The sequence below is a fragment of the Ranitomeya variabilis genome, chromosome 3 (assembly GCF_051348905.1).
Source record: "Ranitomeya variabilis isolate aRanVar5 chromosome 3, aRanVar5.hap1, whole genome shotgun sequence".
Lineage (NCBI taxonomy): Eukaryota > Metazoa > Chordata > Amphibia > Anura > Dendrobatidae > Ranitomeya > Ranitomeya variabilis.
The window spans coordinates 401,633,363-401,661,229 of NC_135234.1; the positions used below are offsets into that span (position 1 = coordinate 401,633,363).

At 45.3% G+C, this 27,867-nt stretch overlaps 1 long non-coding RNA gene across 3 annotated transcripts in view; it reads right to left on the reverse strand.

Moving 5' to 3' along the window:
- The window catches only part of LOC143816157 (uncharacterized), a 79,040-nt gene that overhangs the window by 36,617 nt on the left and 14,556 nt on the right, over positions 1-27,867 (reverse strand). For 2 of the 3 annotated variants that reach the window (XR_013223893.1, XR_013223895.1), the window contains exon 1: positions 18,018-18,430. The exons of the other annotated variant lie outside the window; for it this stretch is intronic. This is a non-coding gene — a long non-coding RNA (uncharacterized LOC143816157). Of the gene's footprint in view, positions 1-18,017; positions 18,431-27,867 lie in introns of those variants that run through there. 3 annotated transcript variants of the gene reach the window in all.

Consider the following 27,867-nt stretch of genomic DNA (forward strand, 5'->3'; position numbering starts at 1 on the left):
AGATAAAACAGGAGTTGGCGGAATTCTTTGAGCTGAATGATGGGAGTGTAGATGCTCTTACTGTATGGGAAGCCATGAAGGTGTACTTAAGAGGGCTGTTGTTTAGAGATATTAGTAGATGTAAGTGGAAGTCGAGAGAGGCAGAGAAGACAGCAATTGATGGGTTGAGGACAGTGGAGGATGAGATGGTAATACTGGGTACTCCGGAAGCTGGGAAGAGATTAAAGGCAGCTCAAAGTCATCTGGAAGAAATTTTGTTGGGTAAGGCTGAAAGGAAGCGGGAATTCATGAAGCTGGCTTATTATCAGGAGGGTAAAACTGTGGGTCACATGCTATCGCTGGTGGCTTCTGCCCAGAGAAATACTTCGTTTGGCCATTCTCTGGTTTCCGGGAGTGGCACGAGGGTCTCTGAGACTCCAGATATTTTGGCGGTTTTTATGGTTTTTTACCCGGCCTATATTCCTCTCGGGTGGATGGGTCGTGGGAGACACAGTGGCGTTCCTTGAGGGACTGGAGCTCCTGAGGCTGAGTGACACAGATAGAGAGGACTTGGAGGCTCCCATCACGGAGCATTGCAGTCTATGGCTAATGGAAAGGTGCCTGGAGTGGATGGGTTTCCTGCTGAGATTTATAAACATATAGGGGAGGTGCTGATTCCCAGATTGAAGGCGGTCCTAGAGGAGGCTAAGAGTAGAGGGTGTCTGCCAGCATCCATGAGAGAAGCCATAATAGCGGTGATTCCTAAGGATGGGAAAGACTTGGGGCAACCTGAGTCATACCGGCCAATCTCCTTGCTCACTATAGATGTCAAGCTTCTGGCCAAGGTGTTGGCGACGAGGTTGACGAGTGTTATCTCCGGCCTGGTGCACCCAGACCAATCTGGCTTTATGCCTGATAGATCCACGGCGGTCAGCCTACGGAGGCTATTTATGAATCTGCAGCTTAGGTCCGACAACTGTGGCCAGAGAGTTATTGCATCTTTAGACGCCCATGAGGCGTTCGACTGTGTGGAATGGAGAGATCTCTGGCAGGTGTTGCAGTATATGGGGTTTGGCTCGAGGTTTGTGTCCTGGGTTCGGCTGCTGTACTCGTGGCCGATGGCCAGAGTCAGGGTGAATGGGGAGTTTTCATGGACTATACAATTAGCTAGAGGGACGAAGCAGGGGTGTCCGCTCTCTCTTTGCTCTGGCTGTGGAACCATTGGCTGCTAAACTTCGACAGTCTGACGAGGTGTCTGGGTTTAAATATGGGATGATTGAGGAGAGGGTGGCGTTGTATGCGGACGATATTCTACTGTTTCTAGCTGACCCGGTTGCTTCCTTGGGGGGGCCATTGGGCTTATTGAAAGATTTGGCTCATTGTCAGGACTGACGATAAACTGGAGTAAAGGTACCGTCACACTAAGCGACGCTGCAGCGATAGCGACAGCGATGCCGATCGCTGCAGCGTCGCTGTTTGGTCGCTGGATAGCTGTCACACAGACCGCTCTCCAGCGACCAACGATGCCGAGGCCCCCGGGTAACCAGGGTAAACATCGGGTTGCTAAGCGCAGGGCCGCGCTTAGTAACCCGATGTTTACCCTGGTTACCAGCGTAAAAGTTAAAAAAACAAACAGTACATACTCACCAGCGCGTCCCCCAGCCTCTGCTTCCTGACGCTGACTGAGCTCCGGCCCTAACAGCACAGCGGTGACGTCACCGCTGTGCTTTCACTTTCAGTTTAGGGCCGGCGATCAGTAGAGTCAGGAAGCAGAGGCTGGGGGACGCGCAGGTGAGTATGTACTGTTTGTTTTTTTACATTTTACGCTGGTAACCAGGGTAAACATCGGGTTACTAAGCGCGGCCCTGCGCTTAGTAACCCGATGTTTACCCTGGTTACCAGTGTAAAATATCGCTGGTATGGTTGCTTTTGCTGTCAAACACGGCGACCTAGCGACCAAATAATGTGCAGACCTTCTAGCAGCGACCAGCAATTTCACAGCGGGATTCTGATCGCTGCTGCGTGTCAAATACAGCGATATCGCTCCCTAGGACGCTGCAACGTCACAGATCGCTGGCGACGTTGCTTAGTGTGACGGTACCTTTAGTCTACCTTGTTTAAAGTGGATGACGTAGGGGAGGAGGGGAGTGAGGCGCTGGAGGATGGGCGACTGAAGGTGGTAAGTCAATTTAAATATCTTGGGATATGGGTATCTATGCCTGTTACGGATTACATACATAGGAATCTGACTCCGATCTTAGGCGTTCTTAAGGCAAAAGTGGATGCTTGGATTAAGCTGCATTTATCTGTGGTGGGCAGGGTGAATCTTATCAAAATGATTTTGATACCGAAAATTCTATATGTTCTTCATAATGCGCCAGTTTGGATACCGCGCGGGAAATTATGGCAGATTAACTCCCTGTTCAGGAATTTAGTATGGGGGAGACAACATCCACGTATCAGACTGGAGACACTTCAGCGACCCAAGGAAGATGGGGGCTTGGCATTGCCTAACCCTGAAGTATATTTTCTTGCAGCCCAGAGTCAGCACTTAAAGGGCTGGGCGCATGAAGGGTCGTCCGGGGCGGTACAGCAATTAATGGAAAAGGTGACAAAAAGAAGGCCAGCAATACAATGTCTGGAGGATGGATCCCTGGGGGCTTTGGGGAAATTGTATCCGACTATGTTATTGATATGTAAGCTGTGGGGTAGACTGAAACATATACGTGGGATTATGGGTCTGACCAGATTCTCCTTGTTATGGCATAATAATAATTTACAGTTTGTTGCACTGGGGGTACTACCAGAATCGCAGGCCAAGGGGATTCAATATGTGTATCAGATAATTGAGCAGGGAGAGTTGAAATCCTTTTCCCAATTGCAGGTGGAATTTGGTCTCGGGCCTGTGGGGGAATATCAGTATTTGCGGATGAGACACGCATTTGGAGCTCAGAATAGGGACGGAGGCATCAGAATTCAAAGGGATATAGTGTTGGAATATGTGTGTGGTGAAGGGACTACTAGGGGGGTTATTTCCACTCTTTATAAAGACTTGCTGCACACTTCTCCTCTTAGGGTTTCCAATACTGGCGAGAGCTAAGTGGGAGAGGGATCTGGGCTCAATGGAGAATGAAACTTGGGAGTCAGTGCTGGAGTGGGTTCCACGGCTGTCTCTGAGCGAACTGTATAGGCTGTCACAGCTTTATGTAATACATAGAGTTTACAAATCACCGAAGGTGTTATATAAGGCAGGTTTGCGTGATGATTCTGAGTGCCCGAGGTGTAAATCTACAGATGCTGATATATTTCATATGATGTGGACGTGCCCAAGACTGGCTGCTTTTTGGTTGGTAGTTTTGAGTCGTGTGGAAGGAGCGTACAGATGCACGGTGCCAAGGGATCCAATGGTGTGCATGTTGGGGTACGTGGATGAGATTGGAGTGGATAACAAACTGAAGACAGCTATTGCCAGATTGCTGTATATGGCCCGGAAGGTAATAGCACGAAATTGGATTAAGGACGAACCGCCTTCAAGAAGAGAATTCCTCCAATATGTGAGGCAGGGCCTGATACTGGAAAAGGGGTTTTATCAGAAAAGAGGGAAAATTGAAATGTTCGATAAATTGTGCTCTCCGTGGCTTGCCATGGGATAGGTTCGTTATAGAGAACGGGTGAATCAAGACCCTGAATTGGTGAAAACATAACACGTGGCCTACAGTCCTTACTGAGAGGATAGTCATCCTATAGATTTGATGGTGGAGCTATAAAACAAGGTGGGCTGTCTTACTGGAAGGGGGCGGGATAAGTTGGGATTGCGGGGGTTCGTTTGGGGGGAAAACTTTGTATTGAAAACAAGAATGTAACATGTCAGTTGTAATGTTATTCTTAATAAAAATGTATTTGAGTTAAAAAAAATGTTGATGATTATGGCTTACAGCCAATGAAAACCCAAAAGTCATTATCTCAGTAAATTAGAATACTTTATAACTCCAGCTTTAAAAATGATTTGAACCCCTTCGCGACCTGTGCTATACTAGTACGGCGCAGTTCGCTTCTCTCCCGTTGATGTGGGCTCCGGCTGTGAGCTCACATCTTTTCCGGCACAAGTCAGCTGTTTTGAACAGCTGACATGTGCCCGGAACAGCCGCTTGTGGAATCGCGATCCACCCTCAGCTATTAACCCATAAAATGCCACCGACAGCGGCATTTAACACACACTTCCGGCCATTGGGCCGGAAATCCGCCCATCGGTGACCCCCGTCACATGATCGCAGGTCACCGATGGGTTGGCATGACAACCAGAGGTCTCCTGGAGACCTCTATGGTTGTCACTGCCGGCTTGCTGTGAGTGCCGCCCGGTGATCAGTGCTCATAGCAAGTGAGGTATTCTGCTACAAACAGGAGATCTGATCATCACCTGTATGTAGCAGAGCCGATTGGGTTTTGGCAGCTTCTAGTCTCCCATGGAGACTATTGAAACACACCAAAAGTTAAAAAAAAATTAAATGTTAAAAAAAATAAAGTATAAAAGTTTAAATCGCACCCCCCTTTCACCCCATTCAAAATAAATGATAAAAAATTAAATATACACATATTTGTATCGCCGCGTTCATAATCATCCGATCTGTCAATAAAAAAAGGATTAACCTGATTGCTAAACGGCATAGTGAGAAAACAAGTCAAAACGCCAGAAATAGTTTTTTGGTTGCCGCGACATTGCTTTAAAATGCAATAACGGGCGATTAAAAGATTGTATCTGCACCAAAATGGTATCAATAAAAATGTCAGCTCTGCACTAAAAAAATAAGCCCTCACCCAACCCAAGATCACAAAAAATGGAGATGCTACGGGTCTCTGAAAATGGCGCTTTTTTTTTTAACACACTTTGGATTTTTTTTCACCACTTAAATAAATAGCACCTAGACATGTTTGGTGTCTATAAACTCGTAATATAAACAAAAGGGTGAATGACCTCGGGGAGATCAAAACATCCAACGCCGTGGAGACACCATCACGTGTTTCTCAATGCAGTGATCCAGAACACTGCCCCCATCCCTGATGGGAAATATGCAAATGCATGTAGAAAAGCCGCGGAGACACCATCACGTGTTTCTCAACGCAAGCAAGGAATAGCCAGGTCTTTCACCGGGAAGGAACAACCACGGGAAGAGCAGCATCCAATAAAGGAAAACCACCTACGCCAAAACATGGTATCCATCCACAGACAGCTGTTTCGGGGTATTTGCACTGATGAGGGGCCGTGCGCTAGGGATGTGCCGTCATTGAGTAACGGACCCTGAGACGCGGGCTGCAGCGTTTCCGGGTCCGTCACCGCTAGCGCAGATAAAGCTAGCAGATGCTCTATCTGCGCTAGCGGGCAGCTATACCGGCACTTGCGTTAACAGCAGCCCGTTAACCTATGTGTTGAATGGGCTGCTGTTAACGCAATATGAACCCAGCCTTATGCATGAAGAATTAAAAAATGTGTAATTGAAAAGCTGCAATTACACTATCTCATTGTGTGATCAATCACTTATGTAGTGCTGCCAGCTCTTTTTTTTTCTCTCCCTTTCCACTCTCTTAGGCCCCTTTCACACATCAGGTTTTTCCAATCAGTCGCAATCCGACGAATTTTGAAAAAAAACAATCCGGCGATTGATGCCACAGGATCCGTTTTTTTTCTCATAGACTTTTATTAGCGACGGATGGCCTCACGTTTCATTCGCCGGTTGTTTGTCCAGCGGCCAGAGACAATGGACAAAGTAACGTTTTTTGTCTATGTCGAAAAAACGGACAGCGATGGATTCTGTTTTTTTTAACTGAGCATGCTCTGATTTTTTTAGGATCCTTTATCCAGCATCAGTTTTTCACAATCTGTGACGGATCCGTCGAGCCAACGGATTGTGACTGACGGCAAAAAACTGATGTGTGAAAGGTGCCTTAGTCCCTTATCTCTCTCCCCACTCTCTACCCTTTCTATTTGTTTGCTGTATCACCTTCCTCTCCCATCTTTCCCTTCTATCACATATAATTTGATTCTCTGTAGTATTCTCTCATTCTCAGACTACAACACAAGTAATCTGTAGTATTTGTAAAATGTTTTATAACTTTCACTATCTCTTTTGCTAAGCTGTGAACTGTGACATCCTCCCTCTTTATCCTGATTCACCCCAAAAAGGCAGCTACATTCTCTCCTTTGGCTTTTATGCAGACTATGATGGTTTCTCTTAATTGGGATGCCATGACATGTGATGTGATGACAGTTGTACAGAAAGAAAGGTTAGTTGCTCAGGTTGATTGTTCTGACCTATAATCAGTGGTTTGAAAACTTTTGCCTGTGGACACAAATTAAGTACAAAATAGAGCCACAATACAACTGGTATTGCCATGGATATTATAATACAGGAAAGATATACAGTATATCTTTATCTTGGTACCGTGTTAGCCAGTAGATAGAAAAATATTTAGAATTGAGAGTCCTCAGTGGTTGATACCTTTTAATGGCTAACTGAAAAGATGGTAACAAATTGCAAGCTTTTGAGACTACACAGGTCTCTTCATCAGGCAAAGACTAAGGCCGGCGTCACACTGGCGAGTTTTACGGACGTAAGAGCGCAGAAACTACGTCCGTAAAACTCGCATTACATACGGCACAATTATTCTCAATGGGGCTGCTCCTATTAGCCGTATATTACGGTTCAGTATTATACGGCTTTCTACGGCCGTACAAAATCGCAGCATGCTGCGTTTGTCAGCGTACTGCGCAAAAAAATCGCCAATGAAAGTCTATGGGGGCGTGAAAAATACGGATTCCACACTGACCAGCAGTGTGACTTGCGAGAAATACGCAGCGCTGTTAGTGAAAAGTCGGTAATTCAATTGCCGGCTTTTAATTTCTCCTGCACAAACCCGACAGGATATGAGACATGGTTTACATACAGTAAACCATCTCATATCCCCTTTTTTTTTGCATATTCCACATTACTAATGTTAGTAGTGTGTATGTGCAAAATTTCAGCGCTGTAGCTGCTGAAATAAAGGGTTAAATGGCGGAAAAAATTGGCGTGGGCTCCCGCGCAATTTTCTCCGCCAGAATGGTAAAGCCAGTGACTGAGGGCAGATATTAATAGCCAGGAGAGGGTCCATGGTTATTGGCCCCCCCCGTGGCTAAAAACATCTGCCCCCAGCCACCCCAGAAAAGGCACATCTGGAAGATGCGCCAATTCTGGCACTTGGCCACTCTCTTCCCACTCCCTGTAGCGGTGGGATATGGGGTAATGAAGGGTTAATGCCACCTTGCTATTGTAAGGTGACATTAAGCCAGATTAATAAAGGAGAGGCGTCAATTATGACACCTATCCATTATTAATCCAATTGTAGGAAAGGGTTAAAAAACACACACACACATGATTTAAAAGTATTTTAATGAAAAAAACACAGCGGTTGTTGTAATAATTTATTGTACTCTCAGTCCATCAGGAACACCCTCGCTTGGAAAAATAATAAACGCACAAGATACATACCTTCTGCTGTCAGATCAGGTCCCACGAAGTAATCCATCTGAAGGGGTTAACTAATATTACAGGCAGAGCTGCGATAATCCACTCGCTCTGCCTGTAATCCCCGGGTGCTGAAAGGAAAGCAGTGATCTATACTTACATTCAGTTGCGGTGATGCGCCCCTGCTGGATGTTCTCATGAACTGCAGCCTGGGAACTTTTTCCCACGCTACAGGTCATATGAGGACATCCACCAGGGGGCGCATCACCGCGACTGAAGGAAATGTAGGTCAATGACCTATAGTTACCTTCAGTCGCGGTGATGCGCCCCCTGGTGGATGTCCTCATATGACCTGTAGCGTGGGAAAAAGTTCCCAGGCTGCAGTTCATGAGAACATCCAGCAGGGGCGCATCACCGCAACTGAATGTAAGTATAGATCACTGCTTTCCTTTCAGCACCCGGGGATTACAGGTACGAGCGAGCGGTTTATCGCAGCTCTGCCTGTAATATTAGTTAACCCCTTCAGATGGATTACTTCGTGGGACCTGATCTGACAGCAGAAGGTATGTATCTTGTGCGTTTATTATTTTTCCAAGCGAGGGTGTTCCTGATGGACTGAGAGTACAATAAATTATTACAACAACCGCTGTGTTTTTTTCATTAAAATACTTTTAAATCGTGTGTGTGTGTTTTTTAACCCTTTCCTACAATTGGATTAATAATGGATAGGTGTCATAATTGACGCCTCTCCTTTATTAATCTGGCTTAATGTCACCTTCCAATAGCAAGGTGGCATTAACCCTTCATTACCCCATATCCCACCGCTACAGGGAGTGGGAAGAGAGTGGCCAAGTGCCAGAATAGGCGCATCTTCCAGATGTGCCTTTTCTGGGGTGGCTGGGGGCAGATGTTTTTAGCCACGGGGGGGCCAATAACCATGGACCCTCTCCTGGCTATTAATATCTGCCCTCAGTCACTGGCTTTACCATTCTGGCGGAGAAAATTGCGCGGGAGCCCACGCCAATTTTTTCCGCCATTTAACCCTTTATTTCAGCAGCTACAGCGCTGAAATTTTGCACATACACACTACTAACATTAGTAGTGTGGAATATGCAAAAAAAATGGGGATATGAGATGGTTTACTGTATGTAAACCATGTCTCATATCCTGTCGGGTTTGTGCAGGAGAAATGAGAAGCCGGCAATTGAATTACCGGCTTTTAACACATATCGCGCTGAATGAAATCTAAATACAGAATATATATATATATGTGTCTCAATGACATATATATATATATATATACTGTATATATGTTTTCCCGAACATTTGAGCACATAAATCCATTAGATGTCGGTTTTGCAAGCCTGCGCGAAAATCTCGCAGTACGGATGCCATACGGATTACATACGGAGGATGCCATGCGCAAAATACGCTGACACACCCTGACTACGGATCACTATTTTGGGAACATTTCACCGTATTTCGGCCGTATTACGGCCGTAAAATACGGACCGTATTGTCTTACGCCGAGTGTGACGCCGGCCTAAAAGAAATTCTGAAGAATCACATATTTATGCACAACATAGTATAGAGAAAAAAAGGAAAAACCATGGATAAGACAGGTGACATGAAGCAGAATTACCATGAGTGATAAACAGTTATGTCCATAAATATTGGGCCAGTTCTTAGATAAGGAATGTTTTAGTTTCAACAAGTTTTTATTTTATTTTCAAGATAAATCCAGAAAGCTTTACAACAAAATCCCGCGCAGGGGAATATACTTAAATATTATCAAATTCCAGAATAACTTTAATGGTATTTAAACAATACAAATAAACACATAGACAAAGACAGGTAAATGGAAAAAACAAGAAGGAAAGGGGGGAAATAAGAGATCCATAACTGCATCATAGTGGTACCGATCAAACAATCAATGGTCAGGTATAAGGAGCAAGTCTAATAGAAACCATCGGATATTAGATTAGCCTCATAGGGATAATGCTAAAATTTGATCAAGATTACTGTTAGGATTCCTTTCAATCCATGGTCTCCACATTTTATAATATGTCTCCCAGGAGTCCTCTCTGGTAGCTTGTATTCGTTCACATAGCATGATATTGTTCATCTTGTCAATTACTGGGGAGAGAGATAGGGTAGCTGTTTTCCATTTCGCTGCAATGTGCAGCTTAGCAGCAAGAAATAGTTGATTAACTAAATTATGAAGCTTGTTGGAGAAGCCCGGATATCTGGCCCCCAGTAGGAACACTGTTATTTCTAACTGGATCGCTCCACCATACAGCTCTTCTACAATAGATTTGATTTTTGACCAAAAGGCGGACACAACCGGGCAATCCCACCACGTATGCCTCAGGTCTCCCAGAGCGCCACATCCTCTAAAACACCGATCTGATATGTTTGAAAAGATAGCGTGGAGCCTGCTCGGGACCAGATATGTTCTATGTAGAAGTTTGATAGACGTCTCAACTATAGAAGTCTGGAGACTGCCCTTAGTGAGGGAGCAACAACATTTTTGCCAATCTGATGGGGACAATATCTTATTGAAGTCATTTTCCCACTGTACCATATATTTCAGTTTTACATCTTCTGGTATTGCATTTAGGTTCGAATAAATTAAAGAGATAGCTCCCCCGCCCAGTGGGTCACTTAAGCATATTTGTTCATAACCCGATGGGCGGTGTGTGGTACCATGTCCCAGAATCTGTTCAGCAAAATGAAAAATTTGGATGATACGCAATATTTCAGAGCTTGGTGGAGAGTATTTTTGGATGAACTCTTGCTTAGTGAGTAGAATGTTAAATGGAGAGGTAAGCTGTTTGAGGGTAATTAAACCTCTAGATGTCCACCAGTTGAAAGGGCGAGGATCTAACCCTGGGGAGAAAGCCGGATTGTGAAAAATATGCGTCATTAAGGAGGACCTGGACTGCAGGGAATGTTTAAATCTCTCCTTCCTCCACAGCATCAGGGAGTGTGCTGTAAAAGGGGCTGACTTATGAATCCCTTTCGGGAGTCTCTGCAGCGTCCACATGAGGCCCGGAAGGGTAAATGGGGAAAGGAGGTGTGATTCGAGATTCACCCATCTGGGTGCGCTATGTTTGTCTGCATTAGCACCTATTAGCTGGGCTAGTTGGGCCACTCTATAATATAAGGTGAAGTTGGGTAGGGACAGACCCCCCCGTCTCCTGTTGATAAACATAGTCTTAAGCCTTATTCTAGGCCTCTTCCCCTGCCAAATGAATTTAGAAATCGTGTTGTGGATATCAAGCAACGTTTTGGCGGGGAGAGGAATGGGCAAGGATCGAAAAACATACAGAAAACGTGGTAAAGAAACCATCTTGATGGCATGGAGTCTACCCAACCAGGATAAGGGCATGGATGACCATCTGGCAAGGTCCGATTTGAGGTTAGAAATTAAGGGAGCATAGTTCCATTTAAATAAAGTCGACCTATGGGAAGTTAGATTAATGCCGAGATAGGTTAAGTATTGCTCATTTCTGGTAAATTTGAATTGCGCTGTTATGTTGTTTTGTGTGTCCCTGGGAGTGTTAATAAACAGGGCTTCAGATTTATCTACATTAATCTTGAGGCCTGAGACCAGTTCAAATTCATGGAGGGCGACAAAAAGATTTGGGAGTGTAATTATGGGATTAACTAAGGATAAAAGCAGATCATCTGCAAAGAGGCTAGCCTTGTAGTGGTCACCTTTAATTGTAGGTCCATTAATGTTAGGGTTAGTTCTGATGGCTTCCGCTAATGGCTCCATGGCTAGGGCGAATAAAGCTGGGGAAAGCGGGCATCCTTGCCTGGTGCCACGTTGGATGTTAATAGGGGTAGGCTGATTTGAGGGTAACTTTAGGTAAGCCGTGGGGCGGTCGTATAGGAGTTTAAGGCAGGAAGTGAAACCGCTTGGAAAGCCAAATTTCGCAAGTACTTCGAACAAATACGACCACGACACCGAATCAAAGGCTTTCTCTATATCGAGTGCTAACAAGAGTAGGGGCTGTTTGGAGTGATTAGCTAAATGTATTAAATTAAGGTTCCTCCTAATATTGTCTGGACCCTGTCTTCTGGGAATGAACCCCACTTGATCCCGATGAATTAGGGTAGGCAGTATTTTATTTATTCTGGCTGTGATTATAGATGTAAAAATTTTTAAGTCTATGTTTAGTAGTGAGATAGGCCTGTAGTTTTTGGGGTAAAGGTGATCTTTCTTCGGTTTTGGAATTACAGTGACGTGGGCAACGTAAAATTCAGATGGCATTTGGGCTCCGTTTAATAAAGCGTTACAGAAGTTTTGTATATGAGGTATAAGTATGCTGTCCAATTTTTTGTAGTACTGCGCTGTGAGCCCGTCAGGCCCTGGAGCCTTATTTTTTTTTTAAATTTTTGATCGTTGTTTTTATTTCTTCAGAGTCGATTGGAGCTTGAAGATGTGCTATATCAGAATTTGGGACTTTAGGTAACGTCAGGTCTTTGAGGAAATTCTGGATGCGAGTTGGAGAAGGAGGCCGTGGGAGGGAGTAAAGATTTTGATAAAATTGGTGGAACGTTTTATATATTGCATCAGGGTGGGCTGTGATACGGCCTGAAGAATCTTTAATGTGGGGGATATTATTCAGGAGCTCTCTACTCTTAAGTTTACGGGCCAACATGCTGCTTGGTTTGTTTGCATGTTTGTGAAAAGTAGATTTAGTCCAAGCCAGGGCTCTTTCTGATCTATTGGTTAGAATGGTATTGAGTTGTAATTTAGTTTCACGAATTTTCTTAATTAGATAAAGTGAGGGGAGGTTTTGGTTTGCCTGTTCTAATTTTGAGAGTTTATTTTCTAATTGTGATTGTAGCTCGGACCTTTGCTTTTTTTTGCTAGAAGCAATTTTAATTAGGGTCCCTGTTATAAATTTTTTGTGTGCCATCCATACATTTCCCGGGGACACCTCTGCAGTATTGTTGGTTTGGAAATATAGATTCAGCTCATCCTTTATGGAAGACAAAACCGATGGGTCTACTAGTAGGGATTCATTCAGTCTCCACCTGAAGAGTCTAGAAGAGGTAATGGCAAAGTTAAATGCAGACAGGACAGCATTGTGGTCTGACCAAGACGATACTATATGTCGGGAGAATAAAACCGAAGGGAGTGTTCTGGAGGATGCGAGATGTAGGTCAATCCTGGAATAGGATTTTTGTGCAGGTGAAAAGTATGTATACCCCCTCTGAGGGCCATTTTGTTCTCACCAGATATCGGCCAGACAATTCACTTTCAGCATTTGTAGGATCTTTTTCCTGTCTATTTTTGATATGTCTACTCGATTCAGAGAACTGCTGTCGAGCGACGGGCTGAGAGTGAGATTAAAGTCGCCACACCAGATAAGGTGATGATATGAGAGTGAGGCTAACTTTGATAAGATTAAACGCATGACCCGAGTCTGAGTGGCCGTTGGCAGGTAACTATTAACAATGCATATATTTAGACCTTGCAGGGTTCCCATCAAGATAATGAATCTGCCCTCAGGGTCGGAATACGTGTTGGTGGGTTGGAATGGAAGGCTGTTTTTGATTAAAATAGCCACACCCCTAGTTTTACGGTCCCAAGTTGAAAGGAAAAATTTTGAATAGTGTGTGTCCAGGAATTTGGGTTGGGATGAATTGGAAAAATGGGTTTCCTGAATGCAGATTACATCCGGATTGTGCTTCTGATAATCTAGAAAGGCTTTTTTGCGTTTTACAGGTGAGTTGAAGCCCCTGACATTATGGGAGAGCACTCTACACATGTTTGGTTAAGTGAGCATTGCTAAAAGAAGGCAAGCCATCATCCCCCACCCGACCTCGGCCTACGAATCCACCATCACAGTCAAAATCTCTAAGTAGAAACAAAGGGAAAGAGACAAACAGGGGGAGGACGTCGACACAAAACATAACATAAGTTTTCCAAAGGGCATTGAGCCCACAAAATATGGCGATCTGGGGTCCCATATTAAAAGGGACGCCAAAAATCACCAAGGTTGGGCAGCATGATACAACCCTTAGAACCCCAACCCTTGAATCATATAAGGTTGACTGTATAATAAGGGGATGGAGGGGGAGAGAAGGGGAAGGGAAAAGGGATGGGAGAGGGGAGAGAAAAAAAGAGAAGGAAAAAAAAAAAAAAAAAAAAAGGAGAAGGGGGAGGGGGGATAAGAGGGTGAGAAGGAAAGGGGATAAGAGGGGGGGAGGGGAAGGGGGAGGGAGTGGGGGAAAAAAAAAAAAAAAAAGGGGGGGGGGAAGAGAGGGAGGGGAGGGGGGGAGGAAAGGGGGATGGGGGAAGGATGGGGAGGGAGGGAGAATTACTAAAGAAGGAGGGGTAGGGAAAAGGGAACGGAATAATGCATTAGTAGGTAATACAACTGTAGATAGACCGAACATTAACTGCTAGGTGATTAGTCTAAATCCAGAGCAGGGCAAGTTCAACAACAGGCCCCATAAACATAACCTAGAAAAACATGAATGATTTTTGGGATATCAAATCTTGAGTTATGCAGATCAGGTAATCTGAGTGTCTTGACTTCTTGTTCTGGGATGGGCTGTCCATTCCCTTGTTGGCCTGGGTTTTCTTTGCGGAAGCGAGGGAGTCTCTGAAGATAGTGGAATACTAGCCTTGATCAAGGCCTGGGTTCCTTCCTCTAGTGACCGGCATGTATAAAGCTGAGACTTGAAAGTGAAGATAAGAGCGAATGGAAAACCCCACTTGTATTTAATCTGAGCCTCTTGTAGGGAGGTAGTAATTGGCCTGAGGGCCCTTCTTCTGGCCAATGTAGTGGGCGCAATGTCTGCATAAATGTGCACTGAGTCTGGTAGGCCAGGTAAGGTAGGTTGGTTTCTAGCCGCTAGCAAGATCTGATCACGGGTCTCCTCATAGTGCATCTTTAGTATTACATCTCTGGGCATAACAGTAGATCTTGGTTTACCCAGTGCCCTGTGTATTCTTGTAATATGGAGAAGGGCCGGGTCTAGGTCAGGCAGGAGGGCTGTAAAAAGGGCTGCTGCTGTATCTTTAAGGGCAACCACATGTTCAGGAAGCCCTCTAATTCGAATGTTGCTTCTTCTGGACCTATTCTCATAATCTTCACATCTCAATTCCAACTCAGTAATACGGTCAGTATGTCGTTTGAGGGTCTCCTGGTCCTCCTCCAGTGCGTCAGAGACAGCGTCCATTTTTTCCTCCAAATTGTTTGTGCGCTGTGCCAGGTCTTGCAGCTGGGATGAGATACCCTGCATGGCGGTGGTAAGCTCCTCTCTAAAGGTTTCTTGTAAGGACCTCGTGAGGGCGGCCGTTGAAATCATTGCTTCAGAGTGTGAGGAAGTATCATCCCGCTCTGTGCCCCCGTTACCCCGAGTTGCAGAGGCAGACGGAGGATTAGTTGCTGCAGCCATTTTGGAGGGGGTGCCGTTCGTAAAGAGGTCTGGGATGGTGCGGCCCGTCGGCTGTGCTGCGCCCCCTTTTTTCGGCATTACGGATTGCCCTGCTCTTGAAGACAGACCGCCCCCGAGAGGGGAGTTTTTAGAATGCTTCGGTCGTTGGAAAGGGTTGAATGGGGTCCGTCGGGTAGCGGAGCTCAGCACAACATGTCTGTCATTGCCGTACTCTGCACATGCGCCCCGTCAATAAAGTTTTATCTATTTGCTGATTTCACTTATTTGCAAGATGAGCCTCATGTAGGGGATGGCCGCGTGGATTGGAAGCTACTGTTACAGCTCTCAGTGCGGTCAGTCCCGGCTATAGCGCCCACTGCTTTCTGCTGAATTGAAAAGCCTCGTTCTCAGAGCAGCAGTAGGATTCCGGGGGTCTCACACTAATTAGTTTGTGTTTGTGACTAAGCAACAGTAATTTCAGGGGGGAGGATCGTGTCACCTCTTCCTATAGCTGTATCATCAGAGCCCACAGGGACTTATACCTCCCAATATTGCACACCCCTGCTGAGAAGTGAGCCAAGCCCCCAAAATCAGGGATATGATATACAGAGTGCAGGGGCTCCGGTGTGCTGGATCCGGGACCTCCTATCTCCGGCACCTCTGGTCTGGTCTGCAGCACTGAGGTGGCGCTAGGTGCAGTCTATGGGCTCTCAGGGAACTTCACCTTCCTCTGTTAATGTCCCCTGTGAGTAGCCGCTCAGCCGTATCAGGTCACAGAGCGGTCAGGGAGACTTTTTTTTTTTTCTCTCCCTCTCGTCGGTATGCTGTGTAGGAGGAGGGAGGGGGGATGTCTGCGGTCGCGATCGTTCTCTCTGGGTCTTCTATGCTCGACCGCTCTGCTGTGTCAGGCCACAGTGCAGGCAGGGAGATTCTTTACTTTTGCGGGGTGTTATGGAGGAGGGGGAGGGGGCGCTCCTGCTTGTAATGGCGGCGATTAGCACCAAAATACAGTCCTAGAGACGGGGGAGGGGCCAGCACCTCTGCCGCTCCGATTCCCCGCAGGCTTCCTCTCCTCACCCACGTCTGATAGGGCTGGGATGGGGGAGGTGAGGGTGGGGGGACGGTAGGGACGGGCGGTGAGGTAGTCCTCCCCTGGGTGAGTGGACCGGACTGCTGCAGCCTCTGTGTAATGCTGGCTGCTGGAGGACGGGCGGTCTCCCCCTGCGCCGCTAATGATTCCCGACTCACCGGACCTGCCGTTAGGTGCCGCGATCCCCCTCCCCTCCTCACGACTTTGTGCTCGCTTCCGGGGCTCTGCGGTGTGGTGCTCTTCTGTTGATGGAGCTCCTTCACTGTAGGGGCGGCAGAGGGAAACTGCTCTGACTGCGGCACCGCGTGTTCCTGCTTGCGCCTTCTCTGTAAGGTGCTGAGCTTCTCTCAGCGCTGGGTTCAGGTGGTGTCTCTTCACAGACACCTTGGGCTCTCCGTAATGGAATTTCCAGGGGCTGGAACACGATTTTGGGGTCCCTAGGTACAAAATACTAGGGAGCTCTTGCCACACACGTCTGCTCCTCTCAAGCTCCAGGCCACGCCCCATAAGGAATGTTTTATTGTCCTCTGATTGGGATCTAGTTCTGTTGTGATGACCCCTCATAGTCTGAGGGGCAACTTCCTTAATTGATGTAAAAAGACATAAATCCGTGCGACACATTCATTCCTGCAGTGAGACTGTCAAAGGTTGCCATCAGTTTATATTCCCAGACTCTTCTGTCTCTCTTAGATTTGAGGCTACCTTTTAACACAAGTAATTTCATGTCCATAATGTTATGATTCGGGAGACAAAAATGTATTGCCACAGGTAGATCTATTCTTTTTTCTCTTATTGTGTGTCGGTGAGAATTCATTCTTGTTCTAAGCTTTTGCCCTGTCTCCCCTACATACAGACCCCCAGTTGGACATCCTAGTTAATGCTAAACTTACCTGGAGCAGCCAGTGCCAGGTAGCAGCTGCCAAGGCAAACAGGATCATGGGGTGCATTAAAAGAGGTCTGGATACACATGATGAGAGCATTATACTGCCTCTGTACAAATCAATAGTTAGACCGCACATGGAGTACTGTGTCCAGTTTTGGGCACCGGTGCTCAGGAAGGATATAATGGAACTAGAGACAGTACAAAGGAGGGCAACAAAATTAATAAAGGGGATGGGAGAACTACAATACCCAGATAGATTAGCTAAATTAGGATTATTTAGTCTAGAAAAAAGACGACTGAGGGGCGATCTAATAACCATGTATAAGTATATAAGGGGACAATACAAATATGTCGCTGAGGATCTGTTTATACCAAGGAAGGTGACAGGCACAAGGGGGCATTCTTTGTGTCTGGAGGAGAGAAGGTTTTTCCACCAACACAGAAGAGGATTCTTTACTGTTAGGGCAGTGAGAATCTGGAATTGCTTGCCTGAGGAGGTGGTGATGGCAAACTCAGTCGAGGGGTTCAAGAGAGGCCTGGATGTCTTCCTGGAGCAGAACAATATTGTATCTTACAGTTATTAGGTTCTGTAGAAGGACGTAGATCTGGGGATTTATTATGATGGAATATAGGCTGAACTGAATGGACAAATGTCTTTTTTCGGCCTTACTATGTTACTATGTTATTTAGTACAAATAATTAGGTACACCACATTAGAAGTGACGTACCTGAAAGTACCTGGTATCTTTATATAAAGATTTGTTATAGTTTACACCATTGCCGGATACAGTATTAGCTGTTTGCCTACAAAAAGCCTATACTTTTGAGTCGCCCGTCAGTGCCGTGGGGTACTCGGTACCCGATCAGGTCACAATTAAAGGGGTGGTCACGGTGGCAGTAACCCGGTCCGTGGCCCTGGCGCCCAAGTAAAAGGGATGGTCTTTAAAGGGGTTGTGGAAATAAGGAAAGTTTGTGACGCTACCTGTGGTTCTTGGTCAGAGGTGACCGACGCTGCTTAAAGGGGTCCTCTGAGGGCGATGATGCTGCAGCAAAGATGGTGTTGCTTCCCACAGGTGAAGCGGTGTCCCCAGGACTCCCGGTGTATTTGGCAGGGATGGTGAATGCCGCATATAATTGGAGGACACAGGGTTGCAGTCTTTACCTGGTTTACTGGTGTTAAGCAGCCTCAGTCCAGGGTACCGGTAACAGGTATAGATGGAGTACAGACAGCCTGAAGACAGGTGGGAATCCCCTTGACAGGTCAGTTTGGGAGCCTTCCACTATGCGCTGGTCTGTGGTCCCTTGCTACCTGTAGTTGTCTAACAAGGCCCTTTTTCTTCCCCTGTCCAGGGACAGCACCTGCACGGTAGGCAACTTGAGCCGTCTCTTTGGGGTCTCTGTCCACGGTGACTCCGGACTCTGATTGCTGCTGTACTTAAGGTATTATGTGGGCAAGTCCCTTTTAGTTTCCTGCCCACTGGTTCTGACGTGGGACCTGTAGTTCCTCGGGCTACCGGTGCCCGGTTTCTGCGCTCAGCTTAGAGAGGCCCAGTCACAGCCTTTCTCTAGCTCCTAAGTCCCTCTGTGCACCTTCAATGTCTGTTACCAACTGTCAACTGCCTAGCAACTGACTCCTCCCGACCAGAGAGAGCAGCTCTCCTCAAGTCAGGTGTAGAGCTCCCCCTTCTGGCCTGGAGTCAGAATGCGTTGCATGTAAGGTTACCTGCCAAAGGGATTCCTCTTGTCTACAGGCATGGCATTACCCTCCCCGAGAGGAAGGCAATACCACTGTGGTACCTGAACTCCTGGGGTGCCACATTTTTCCAATGCAAAAAATAAAGTGCATCATAACAAGTGGTCAATCAAATGTACAGTATTTTTTTAATTAAACATTTATTATAATTAAATGTTTTTGACATGATACTGTTTTTAAATATGTATGCTGTGTATGATGTTTGGGGTTATGATATTGTAAAGATCACTCATTTTCTGGCAGCGTTTCAGGTATATGCAGCATGGGGTTCTTGTCAAACAAGGTGAGGTTTATTAAAACATCATAAACCTTCACAGTATTCAAGCAACAGTAACAAAGGAAAACAAATACACTCCTTTCTCTGGGTAGGCAAATTAAGCACATGGTCTCTCTCCTTTGAAGCAACACAGGCCCTGCTCCTCTCTGTTGGATCAGCAACCACACTGCTTCTCCAACAGCAAACACACCTGAGCCAGTTTTAGTAGTCTTTTATAGGAGCTGCAAAATCTGTACTGGAAGTATGGGACCCATCAAAGCCATCCAGGCCCTTTGGCCATTGCTAAACCTCTCAGTAACCTGTCCTTACTAGAGCCTTAATTCCAGGACCTACATAACCAAGGCCAGCCACCGCAGTGACACACACCTTCCATAAAAAAAAAGTACCACCTGCCTTCCTACAGTATATAACTATTAGGCTGGAATCACACATAATGCATAAAAAAATAGGTCCGATTTTCACGGCCGAGATTTGCGTAAATGTTCCCGAACAGTGATCCGTATGTCATCCGTGTGCAATGCGAGGATGCAATTTTTTCTCATCAGAGTATCCGTATGGCGAGATTTTCTCGCCGGCTTGCAAAACAAACATATAATGGATCCATGGCCTCAAATATTCTTGAAAACGTATATACAGTCTATACATATATATATATACACACAGTACAGACCAAAAGTTTGGACACACCTCATTTAAAGATTTTTCTGTATTTTCATGACTGTGAAAATTGTACATTCACACTGAGGGCATCAAAACTATGAATTAGCACATGTGGAATTATATACTTAACAAAAAAGTGTGAAACAACTGAAAATATGTCTTACATTCTAGGTTCTTCAAATCTTAAAAGTAGCCACCTTTTGCTTTGATGATTGCTTCGCATACTCTTGGCATTCTCTTGATGAGCTTCAAGAGGTAGTCACCGGAAATGGTTTTCACTTCAAAGGTGTGCCCTGTCAGGTTTAATAAGTGGGATTTCTTGCCTTATAAATGGGGTTGGGACCATCAGTTGTGTTGTGCAGAAGTCTGGTGGATGCATAGCTGATAGTCCTACTGAATAAACTGATATAATTTCTATTATGGCAAGAAAAAAGCAGTTAAGTAAAGAAAAATGAGTGGCCATCATTACTTTAAGAAATTAAGGTCAGTCAGTGCGAAAAATTGGGAAAACTTTGAAAGTGTCCCCAAGTGCAGTGGCAAATGCCATCAAGCGCTGCAAAGAAACTGGTTCACATGAGGACCGCCCAAGGAAAGGAAGACCAAGAGTCACCTCTGCTTCTGAGGATAAGTTTATCTGAGTCACCAGCCTCAGAAATCGCAGGTTAACAGCAGCTCAGATTAGAGACCAGGTCAATGCCACACAGAGTTCTAGCAGCAGACACATCTCTACAACAACTGTTAAGAGGAGACTTTGTGCAGCAGGCCTTCATGGTAAAATAGCTGGTAGGAAACCACTGTTAAGGACAGGCAACAAGCAGAAGAGACTTGTTTGGGCTAAAAAACACAAGGAATGGACATTAGACCAGTGGAAATCTGTGCTTTGGTCTGATGAATCCAAATTTGAGATCTTTGGTTCCAACCACAGTGTCTTTGTGCGACGCAGAAAAGGTGAACGGATGGACTCTACATGCCTGGTTCCCACCGTGAAGCATGGAGGAGGAGGTGTGATGGTGTGGGGGTGCTTTGCTGGTGACACTATTGAGGATTTATTCAAAATTGAAGGCATACTGAACCAGCATGGCTACCATAGCATCTTGCAGCGGCATGCTATTCTATCCAGTTTGCGTTTAGTTGGACCATCATTTATTTTTCAACAGGACAATGACCCCAAACACACCTCCATGCAGTGTAAGGGCTATTTGACCAAGAAGGAGAGTGATGGGGTGCTACGCCAGATGACCTGGCCTCCACAGTCACCAGACCTGAACCCAATCGAGATGGTGTGGGGTGAGGTGGACCGCAGAGTGAAGGCAAAAGGGCCAACAAGTGCTAATCATCTCTGGGAACTCCTTCAAGATTGTTGAAAGACCATTCCCGGCGACTGCCTCTTGAAGCTCATCAAGAGAATGCCAAGAGTGTGCAAAGCAGTCATCAAAGCAAAAGGTGGCTACTTTGAAGAACCTAGAATATAAGACATATTTTCAGTTGTTTCACACTTTTTTGTTAAGTATATAATTCCACATGTGTTCATTCATAGTTTTGATGCCTTCAGTGTGAATGTACAATTTTCATAGTCATGAAAATACAGAAAACTCTTTAAATGAGAAGGTGTGTCCAAACTTTTGGTCTGTACTGTATATGTGTATATATATATATATATATATATATATATATATATATATATATATATATATATATATACAGTGGGGCAAAAAAGTATTTAGTCAGTCAGCAATAGTGCAAGTTCCACCACTTAAAAAGATGAGAGGCGTCTGTAATTTACATCATAGGTAGACCTCAACTATGGGAGACAAACTGAGAAAAAAAAAATCCAGAAAATCACATTGTCTGTTTTTTTATCATTTTATTTGCATATTATGGTGGAAAATAAGTATTTGGTCAGAAACAAAATTTCATCTCAATACATTGTAATATATCCTTTGTTGGCAATGACAGAGGTCAAACGTTTTCTGTAAGTCTTCACAAGGTTGCCACACACTGTTGTTGGTATGTTGGCCCATTCCTCCATGCAGATCTCCTCTAGAGCAGTGATGTTTTTGGCTTTTCGCTTGGCAACACGGACTTTCAACTCCCTCCAAAGGTTTTCTATAGGGTTGAGATCTGGAGACTGGCTAGGCCACTCCAGAACCTTGAAATGCTTCTTACGAAGCCACTCCTTCGTTGCCCTGGCGGTGTGCTTTGGATCATTGCCATGTTGAAAGACCCAGCCACGTTTCATCTTCAATGCCCTTGCTGATGGAAGGAGGTTTGCACTCAAAATCTCACGATACATGGCCCCATTCATTCTTTCATGTACCCGGATCAGTCGCTCTGGCCCCTTGGCAGAGAAACAGCCCCAAAGCATGATGTTTCCACCACCATGCTTTACAGTAGGTATGGTGTTTGATGGATGCAACTCAGTATTCTTTTTCCTCCAAACACGACAAGTTGTGTTTCTACCAAACAGTTCCAGTTTGGTTTCATCAGACCATAGGACATTCTCCCAAAACTCCTCTGGATCATCCAAATGCTCTCTAGCAAACTTCAGACGGGCCCGGACATGTACTGGCTTAAGCAGTGGAACACGTCTGGCACTGCAGGATCTGAGTCCATGGTGGCGTAGTGTGTTACTTATGGTAGGCCTTGTTACATTGGTCCCAGCTCTCTGCAGTTCATTCACTAGGTCCCCCCGCGTGGTTCTGGGATTTTTGCTCACCGTTCTTGTGATCATTCTGACCCCACGGGGTGGGATTTTGCGTGGAGCCCCAGATCGAGGGAGATTATCAGTGGTCTTGAATGTCTTCCATTTTCTAATTATTGCTCCCACTGTTGATTTCTTCACTCCAAGCTGGTTGGCTATTGCAGATTCAGTCTTCCCAGCCTGGTGCAGGGCTACAATTTTGTTTCTGGTGTCCTTTGACAGCTCTTTGGTCTTCACCATAGTGGAGTTTGGAGTCAGACTGTTTGAGGGTGTGCACAGGTGTCTTTTTATAGTGATAACAAGTTTAAACAGGTGCCATTACTACAGGTAATGAGTGGAGGATAGAGGAGACTCTTAAAGAAGAAGTTACAGGTCTGTGAGAGCCAGAAATCTTGATTGTTTGTTTCTGACCAAATACTTATTTTCCACCATAATATGCAAATAAAATGATAAAAAAACAGACAATGTGATTTTCTGGATTTTTTTTTCTCAGTTTGTCTCCCATAGTTGAGGTCTACCTATGATGTAAATTACAGACGCCTCTCATCTTTTTAAGTGGTGGAACTTGCACTATTGCTGACTGACTAAATACTTTTTTGCCCCACTGTATATATATATATATATATATATATATATATATATATATATATATATATATATATATATATATATATTATCTTTATATTTCATACAGAGCTAGATAGCAGAATAGCTGATAATTCAATTGTCGGGTTCTGTAAAATCATTACTGAACCCGACAGGATATGAGACATGGTTTACGCACAGTAAACCATTGCATATCCATTAGATTTTTATATGTCCCTCACTAATAATGTTAGTAGTGTGTGTGTGTGTGTGTGTGTGTGTAAAATTTTGAAGCTGTAAGTGTTAAAGGATTAAATCATGGAAAAAAATGGCGTGGAAAACTTTCTGAACATTTTCCCACGCTGTCAAGTTCACCTCAGGTCAGGCGGGGCCGAATACCGCTGACGTCACTGAGCATGCGCAGACTCACAGCCTGACCTGAGGTGAACTTGACAGTGGGAAAATGTTCAGAAACACTGAAGGAGCCCGCATCAAAGCAGGGGATCTGACCTCCGCTGTACTAGTACGTCGGAGGGCGGTAAGGGGTTAATGTGTGTGCGTATTTTTAACCCTTTCATACTATTGGATTAGTAATGGATAGGTGTCTTATTGACATCTCTCCATTATTAACCAGGCTTAATGTCACCTTACAATAGCAAGGTGACAGTAACCCTTTATCACTCCATATGCCACCACCTAGGGCAATGGGAAGAGAGAGGCTAAAGGTACCGTCACACTTAGCGACGCTGCAGCGATATAGACAACGAGCCGATCGCTGCAGCGTCGCTGTTTAGGTCGCTGTAGAGACGTCAAACACAGCAGCTCCAGAACGATGCAGGAGCGATCCTGTGACGTAACGGTGACTCACTTCTCGTTCTCACAGGTCGTTAGCTCCATGCAAAACATTGCTGACATCGTTGCTTTTGCTGTCAAACATGATGATACACGCCGACCTGACGACCATATAAAGTTCTGGACTTCTAGCTCCGAACAGCGATATCACAGCAGGATCCGGATCGCTGCTGCGTGTCAAACACAATGAGATCGCTAACCAGGACGCTGCAACGTCACGGATCGTTGTCGTTCTCGTTGTAAAGTTGCTGAGTGTGAAGGTACCTTAAGTGGCAGAATAGGCGTATCTTAGAGATGCGCCTTTTCTGGGGTGACGGGGCAGATTTTTTAGCCGCGGGGGCAATAACCATGGTCCCTCCTCTCTAGGCTATTAATATCTGCCCTCAGTCACTGGCTTTCCCTCTCTGGTGGAGAAAATTGTGCGGGAGCCCACGACAGTTTTTTCTGTGAATTAATCGTTTAATTTAACACCTCCAAAATTGTACACACACACACACACTACTAACATTATTAGTGAGGGACATATAAAAATATAACGGATATGCAATGGTTTACTGTATGTAAACCATGTCTCATATCCTGTCGGGTTCTGCAATGATTTTACAGAACCCGACAATTAAATTATCGGCTATTCTGCAATCTAACTCTCTATGATATATGTGTGGGTCAATGACATATGTAGACATACTATGTGTTGACATCTATTCTATTTTAACCTGTCAGTGTGATTTTACATTACATTGTCGGCTTTTCTAAAGGACACCGGTGAATATTTCTCGCAAGTCACACTGATGGTCCGTGTGCTGTGTGAGTTTTTCTCGCACCTATAGACTTTCATTGGCGATTCTCAGCCGTAATACGGAGCAAATCGCAGCATGCTGCTATTTCTCTCGCATGTACACTGTGTGCAGAATTATTAGGCAAGTTGTATTTTAGAGGATTATTTTTATTATTGATCAACAACTATGTTCTCAATCAACCCAAAAGACTCATAAATATCAAAGCTTAATATTTTTGGAAGTTGGAGTGGTTTTTTTTTTTTAGATTTGGCTATCTTAGGAGGATATCTGTTTATACAGGTGACTATTACAGAATTATTAGGCAACTTTATAAAAACAAAATATATTCCCATCTCACTTGTTTATTTTCACCAGGTAAACCAATATAACTGCACAAAATTTTGAAATAAACATTTCTGACATTCAAAAACAAAACCCCAAAAAATTAGTGACCAATATAGCCACCTTTCTTTATGATGACACTCAACAGCCTTCCATCTATAGATTCTGTCAGTTGCTTGATCTGTTTACGATCAACATTGCGTGCAGCAGCCACCACAGCCTCCCAGACACTGTTCCGAGATGTGTAATGTTTTCCATCCCTGTAGATCTCACATTTTATGAGGGACCACAGTTTCTCTATTGGGTTCAGATCAGGTGAACAAGGGGGCCATGTCATTATTTTTTCTTCTTTGAGACCTTTACTGGCCAGCCACGCTGTGGAGTAGTTGGAGGCATGTGATGGAGCATTGTCCTGCATGAAAATCATGTTTTTCTTGAACGATACCGACTTCTTCCTGTACCACTGCTTGAAGAAGTTGTCTTCCAGAAACTGGCAATAGGTCTGGGAGTTGAGCTTCACAACATCCTCAACCCGAAAAGGTCCCACAAGTTCATCTTTGATGATACCAGCCCATAACAGTACCCTACCTCCACCTTGCTGGCATTTGAGTCGGAGTGGAGCTCTCTGCCCTTTACTGATCCAGCCTCTGGCCCATCCATCTGGCCCATCAATAGTCACTCTCATTTCATCAGTCCATAAAACCTTTGAAAAGTCAGTCTTAAGATATTTCTTGGCCCAGTCTTGACGTTTTATCTTATATTTCTTGTTCAAAGGTGGTCGTTTTTCAGCCTTCCTTACCTTGGCCATGTCCCTGAGTATCGCACACCTTGTGCTTTTTGTTACTCCAGTAACTCTGAAATATGGCAAAACTGGTGGCAAATGGCATCTTGGCAGCTTCACGCTTGATTTTCCTCAATTCATGGGCAGTTATTTTGCACCTTTTTTGCTAACACGCTTCTTGCGACCCTGTTGGCTATTTGCCATGAAACGCTTGATTGTTCGGTGATAACGCTTCAAAAGTTTGGCAATTTCAAGACTGCTGCATCCCTCTGCAAGACATCTCACAATTTTGGACTTTTCAGAGCCCGTCAAATCTCTCTTCTGACCCATTTTGCCAAAGGAAAGGAAGTTGCCTAATAATTAAGCACACCTTATATAGGGTGTTGAGGTCATTAGACAACACCCTTCCTCATTACAGAGATCCACATCACCTGATTTACTTAATTGGTAGTTGGCTCTCAAGCCTGAACAGCTTGGAGTAGGACAACATGTCTAAAAAGTATCATGTGATCCAAAAAATATCTTGCCTAATAATTGTGCACACAGTGCATAATACGGCCGAGAAAACAATGGATGATGGGAGCTGCCCCATAGATTAACATTGGTCCGAGTGCTATGCGATTTTTTATTGCATAGCACTCGTCCGTATTACGCTCTAGTGTGACTCCGGCCTTACTCTTATATGTGTCAGGGCTTAATTATTTTTTTATGTGTGTGCATAGTGCATTTCATTCTGCAAAACATATCATCTAGAGTTATAGAATTTACATTTGACACTATATACCGTATATACTCGAGTATAAGCCGAGATTTTCAGCCCAAATTTTTGGGCTGAAAGTGCCCCCTCGGCTTATACTCGAGTCACGGTCGGCGGTGGGGTCGGCGGGTGAGGGGGAGAGGCATACTTACCTAGTCCTGGCGATCCTGACGCTCCCCCTGCCCGTCCCACGGTCTCCGGGTGCAGCAGCTCTTCCCCTGTTCAGCGGTCACGTGGGACCGCTCATTAGAGAAATGAATAGGCTGCTCCACCCCCCATAGGGGCGGAGCCGCATAATTCATTTCTCTAATCAGCGGTGCCAGTGACCGCTGATAGAGGAAGAGGCTGCGGCACCGGAGACCAGCTGTCCGGGGGAAGAAGCGGGACGCCGGGAGCAGGTAAGTATCGCATATTCACCTGTCCTCGTTCCACCCGCCGGGCGCTGTCTCCATCTTCCCGGCGTCTCTCCTCACTGACTGTGCAGGTCAGAGGGCGCGATGACGCATATAGTGTGCGCGCCCTCCTCTGCCTGATCAGTCAGTGCAGAGAGACGCTGGGAAGATGGCGCCGAGGAGCTGCAAGCAAGACAGGTGAGTATGTGTTTTATTATTTTTATTGCAGCAGCAGCAGCACAGCTATGGGGCAATAATGGACGGTGCAGAGCACTATATGGCACAGCTATGGGGCAATAATGGTGCAGAGCACTATATGGCACAGCTATGGGGCAATAATGGTGCAGAGCACTGTATGGCACAGCTATGGGGCAATAATGGACGATGCAGAGCACTATATGGCACAGCTATGGGGCAATAATGGTGCAGAGCACTGTATGGCACAGCTATGGGGCAATAATGAACGGTGCAGAGCACTATATGGCACAGCTATGGGGCAATAATGGACGGTGCAGAGCACTATATGGCACAGCTATGGGGCAATAATGAACGGTGCAGAGCACTATATGGCACAGCTATGGGGCAATAATGGACGGTGCAGAGCACTATATGGCACAGCTATGGGGCAATAATGGACGGTGCAGAGCACTATATGGCACAGCTATGGGGCAATAATGGTGCAGAGCACTGTATGGCACAGCTATGGGGCAATAATGAACGGTGCAGAGCACTATATGGCACAGCTATGGGACAATAATGGACGGTGCAGAGCACTATATGGCACAGCTATGGGGCAATAATGAACGGTGCAGAGCACTATATGGCACAGCTATGGGGCAATAATGAACGGTGCAGAGCACTATATGGCACAGCTATGGGGCAATAATGAACGGTGCAGAGCACTATATGGCACAGCTATGGGGCAATAATGGACGGTGCAGAGCACTATATGGCACAGCTATGGGGCAATAATGGTGCAGAGCACTGTATGGCACAGCTATGGGGCAATAATGGACGGTGCAGAACACTATATGGCACAGCTATGGGACAATAATGGTGCAGAGCACTATATGGCACAGCTATGGGGCAATTATGAACGGTGCAGAGCACTATATGGCACAGCTATGGGGCCA